Genomic DNA, 5,688 nt, shown 5'->3' with positions numbered 1-5,688 from the left:
TATAAGCTCACACACACACACATACACACATGCGCGCACACACACACACACACACACACACAGACTTCCTCCCTTTCTTTATATACACAGTGAGCTTGTATTTATATTGATATCTACAAGCACACAGCTGTCTGGATAAATTACTGTTTACCTTGCAGAAAGCTGGAAATATTTCAATTATTGGTTTTATGCCAATGTATAGTCCAAACCTTCACACATGAGGGCAGTTATTTGAAGAGCTGTAACATCTCCAAAGCAGAGCATCTTCCCTAGACTTCTTATATTTCCAACATGTAGCTTTTACTGCAGCAGTAAGATGAACCCAAAGTTGTTTGTACTACATTAAATATAGGTGAAAATAATATTTGCACATATTTTCACATGTAGATAAATTTAAATTAAAATACATCATAGTGGTCTCCAAGATTTTGCTGTTTACAATTTTCTAACTTGGGGCTAATAGCACTTGTGCCATTCTTGGTTTGTAATTTTTAGCAATTTTTGTTTTTCACTCTATAGATGTATAAATGATCACCCTTGCTATTGTACTGGAATGCTGAAGTTAAAGAAATTAAGTTTTAATAAAAATAGTTGAGTACAATATTGATGCTTATAATCTTCCTGAAATCAAGTTTTATCATCCTCCAGCTAAAGAAGATGACTTATAGACATATGGAAGTAAAAATGAAATTATGTTTTTTCTTAATATCTTGTTTTGTCCAAATAATAATTTAAGGCAGCTTATACTGAGTCATAAAATACAGAAAGATGCAATAATTTAAAAGAATATAGTTGGAAGTTTCCAACGGCCAATAAACAAACAAAAAGGTACTCAACTATATTAAATAAACTTTTGGCAAAGCATACACTGCTGTTTCTGAATGAGACAGGAGGGGGATCATTGTTTATAAAACAGTTATACTTGAGGGTTGTTTATCACAACAATAAAGTTAACTTTATATTATTAATTTGAAACCATAATTAGGAACACAGCACATTAAATGTAATAACCAGGCCCACCTTTTCTTTTTTAGCACCCAAAATAATATTCACAGTAAGTTGAATGATGAAAATATAACATATGGGTATAAAAGAATAACAGTCTTTCTTTATAGCTGGAAGATGTGTATTTATCTCATTTTAACGGTATATCAAGTATTTAAGGAAAAAAATTAAAAGGTAGGTGAACACACACAAACAATGCCACTGATAAGTGAAGGTTGTTATGCAGCAGTAATGATTGGATGTCTATGTTGAGTTCATGCAACTTTGCTAACCAGTTAACCTCAAACCTGAGAGAAGGTCAACATAACCTTCAAACAATTATTTCATTATGGTCAGGTTTTGCTGCAAGTTTGTAATATACAGTGGAATACCTAAACCTAAAGCCTATTTAATTTACATGTGAAAGAATGGTCTGGTAAGTCCTTTTTGGTATTTAATGAAACATGAAACAGTTATTGGGCAAATATTTTAATACATGAATCTACTGTCCTTTGGGAGACTTTTAAAAGGGGGTTTCTTTAAAAAATTATGGCACTAATCACAAAGTACTATGCTTATAGGAATGATACAGGTAAACAAATGAGCAATGTTGAAAGCTCATCATTATAAGCTGTCCTTGAATAGACCTACCAGTAAGATACCTTCCTGAATGCTTTATTCAAGTTTTGATCATTATGAAGAACTGCTTCCAGTATTCAATAAGATCAGTCTGGGATCCACAAAATTAGGTGGTTAATCTTGACCTACAGTGCTACTAAGCTTCTCAGGTAGGACAGGTAAGAATAGCCACAATTTCAGTAGCCACTTTCAAACTGTGGGTAACTAATACAGATATGCAATGAAATGCTAACTAAACTACAGTCGACAGATATTTGTGCAGACTTTTCCAAATAAACTTGTGTTTCTCCATTCATTCCCCCCTTCTCAAGTGAAAAATGAAGTTTTTGAGAGGGACAAATTCTTTGGGAATGGATATTAAATGTAAACAAATCCTCTACTCAACAGAATTAACCACCTTGGGGACACAAGAAAGGTAAGAAAGAATGATCCAATAGATTCTGCTTCTTAGATCTGGAATTACTATCTGCAAGTCCCATCAAGTAGGAAAACACTTGATTTATTCAGTCTACGCAGTCTTTCTTCAATGGCTTTTCAAGTATCTACCCCTTTGTTAGGAAAAAAAGTAAAAACAAAACCCCAAATACTTTTTTTTTTTTTTTTTTTTTTTTGGGGGGTGTGCGGGCCTCTCACTGTTGTGGTCTCTCCCGTTGCAGAGCACAGGCTCCGGACGCGCAGGCTCAGCGGCCACGGCTCATGGGCCCAGCCGCTCTGCGGCATGTGGGATTCTTGCCGACCGGGGCACGAACCCGTGTCTCCTGCATCGGCAGGCAGATTCTCAACCACTGCACCACCAGGGAAGCCCCCAAACACTTTTTAAAAAGGCCTTCTTGATGTACACGGTCAAATTGCATTTGGAAAAAATGTAGCACGTTATAATCCCACCAGCAGTGTATGAAAGTACCTCTATTTTGAAAAATTTTCTCTTATTTCCTAGAAGACTCCACTGGGTGCTTATCCATCTTTAATGCCTTTCTTTAATGCTTTATAAATTTACTTCTAACAAGGAAGGCAGAATAAGCTACAGATGGCAGGAGCTGCCAGAGTAACAGTGAACAATAAAAGAAAGTTGTGTGTTAGTTCACAGCACAGCAAATGTCTAGAACTGTGAATAACTGAATCCCTGAATCTGGAGGATGACTGTACTAAATACACAGGCAGTTACACTCTGTGAATTCATACTTTTGTCTGAATTGTGGAGAAAACTACACAAAGAATTGTTACTAAGATTAATATTATTCAATATATTCATTAATGACTTAGAGGTCAAAGAAAATTTAACACTGATTAAAATGTATAAATATTAGGGCTTCTCTGGTGGCGCTAGTGGTTGAGAGTCCGCCTGTCGATGCAGGGGACACGGGTTCGTGCCCTGCTCTGGGAAGATCCCACATGCCGTGGAGTGGCTGGGCCCGTGAGCCATGGCCGCTGGGCCTGCGCATCCGTAGTCTGTGCTCCGCAGCAGGAGAGGCCACAACAGTGAGAGGCCCACATACCGCAAAAAAAAAAAAAAAAAAAAAGTATAAATATTAGAGAGAACAAAAGAGTAGCAAATACAAATATTTAATAAGAATACATATGAACTGGTACAACTTTGTTAAGCTACAGTTGAGTTTTAATATACTGGAGTGATCATAATACACCCAAGGACAGAAAATGCCTGACAGTGGTATACACTGTGGATGAGTATGCGGCTGTGAAGAGAGATGAGATAATTATCAAGCAGAAAATGAGTGCTTTTTTTATGTCATTTTGTTAAAGGCAATTTTGTATGGTCAGAAATTACAGCATAAAATTCACCATGACATTTTGAAAATAATTTGGAAAGATTACCTTTTAATAATAGGGAATTGGGTTGCATTTTGTATTTTCAACAGATCTTGTAATCTTAAACATTTTTTCTCACACTTTGAGGTAGGTCAGTTATCATTTCACTTTGTAAGGGTCTGCTTCTAAACCATCAGCAGCATTTCCTAATAACCTACCATGTGTTGAGTACTGTGCTAGGTGCTATGGTAAAATATTTTGGTGAACCTATATTAGGTGCACAATTAATAGCTTCATATATATAGGGAGGCCTGAAATGGCACAGATACAAACTGAAGGCTCATATGAGAAAAGAAGTTATAAAGAAAGAAATGGAATAATTAGCAACTGAAGAGGATATTATGAGCTCTTGGTGAAAAGTCATTTCAAAAAAACAAAGGACAATTACGTTAGGCTAGGTAAACACAGAAGGGGTCATTCAGACAGTATGCAAAGAGGTGAATGTAAGAACACCTCATATGAGTAACAGAAAGTGCTTAGAATCAGAGAATTCACACTCATTGCTTCATTTCCTCCAACAGAGAGATCCCAAACTCCCCTCTCCCTTCCCCACACATATATGTAAATGACCCAGAATATTTTTTGGAACCTGAAAAAGGAAGGAAAGAAGGGATGGAGGGAGGGAGGGAAGGAAAGGGAAAGGGGATGGGAAAGGGAAAGGGAAGGGAAGGAAGGAGGGAGGAGGGGTCCAGTTTGGCTGAAAGTCATGCCTTTCCCACATTCTACCACCAACTATAGAGAAAATTATTGCTGTATTTGGGATTACCAACTATAACTTAATCTCTTTAAAAAAAGAAATTCAACTATTGAATTAAACGCTAAATTTACCATTTTTTTCAATTGGTCTTAAATAAGTATTACTGTAGCTAAGCACAGCCCAGTAGAAATATCTGTGAGGATGGAAATCCTCACTGTCCAATATGGCAGCAATTAGCCACACGTGCTTATGCCTACTGAGCTTCTGAAATGTGAGTAGTTTAACTGAGGAGCTGAATTTTTAATCTCTTTAGATTTAAACTTACATAGCCACCTATGGGTAGTGGCTACTGTACTGGACAGCACAACTTTACATTTTAAATACTTTGAAGGCCGGGCCTTTGTAAATGACTTCATCACTCACTGAGCCCTGTGCAAGGTGGACCTCATGATAAATACTCATTAGCTGCTAAGTAACCCTGGAAAGATTCAGTAATCATAAAAACAGAAATAAGTGTAGGAGTGAGCACTCACGTGGCTGATGGAGGCTGGAGGAGGCAGTGACTGCTGGGAGGAGAGGGTAAGGTACCAGCATTCCGGGTAAAGGGGTGAATAAAAGATACACATTATTGGAAAATGACATTTTAATTTAAGGCTCAAGATGGAAAATCATAAACCAGATGGTACTGTCAAGAAGAACTTAATTGAAATCATAACCAGAAAAATTAACCAACTTCCAGAAGCAGAAAGGAATCTGCTTGAAAATGGATCAACATATATTGGACTTAATGCTGCCCTCTGTGGCCTAATAGCAAATAGTCTCTTTCGATGCATCCTACATGTGACACAAGCTCATGTAGCTGCTGGCTTACCAATAGCAGTGATCCCATTTTTGACGGCACACGTATCTTACAAAAGTTAAGTAAGTTTACCTTTGCATACAGGTGATTTACATTGTGAATCCTGTACCAAAACATGAGGTGGACTGGTTGGTCTTGTTTTTGGTGGCCTGTACCCTGTTTTCTTGGCTATCCCTGCGAATGGTGGCCTCGCAGCCAGGTATAACTCAGCCCTGCTACCTGAGAAAGGAAACATCTTAAATTACTGGATTAGGATTTCTAAGCCTGTCTTTAGAAAGATGTTATTTCCCATTTTGCTCCAGACTGGGTTTGCAACATACCTTGGGTCTAGACAATATAAACTACTCATAAAGGCTCTTCAGTTACCTGAACCTGATCTAGAAATTCAGTGATGGTTAAGCAAATCTGTACACAAAAATAAAACTGTAAAAATAAAAAAAAAGAAATAAGTGTATAGCCAACTAGAATAAGTCACTGTAAACTTAAATAGTTCTTACTTTAATTGCATAGGAAAATAGAATATATTCCAGTCATATCCATTAACATAGCATAAGGTATTTTTAACTCATTGCAAAGTTGATAAAGACCATAAGGTTTTCTCCTTGAGAGCTGTAGGCTGTGGTTTATCATCAACTTTTCAGGGCATGAGGCCAAATGCAGAGCCAGAATCAACTTCTATGGA

General features: G+C 37.2%; 1 pseudogene; it reads left to right on the top strand.

The window, feature by feature from the left end:
* The first annotated feature begins 4,687 nt into the window (after nt 1-4,687).
* On the top strand, nt 4,688-5,398 carry LOC103083697 (transmembrane protein 126A-like; annotated as a pseudogene).
* Nucleotides 5,399-5,688: the final 290 nt, after the last annotated feature.

The sequence above is a fragment of the Lipotes vexillifer genome, unplaced genomic scaffold (assembly GCF_000442215.2).
Source record: "Lipotes vexillifer unplaced genomic scaffold, Lipotes_vexillifer_v1.1 scaffold1164, whole genome shotgun sequence".
In the NCBI taxonomy this organism is placed as follows: Eukaryota; Metazoa; Chordata; class Mammalia; order Artiodactyla; family Lipotidae; genus Lipotes; species Lipotes vexillifer.
This window is presented reverse-complemented; position numbering and strand designations above follow the sequence as displayed.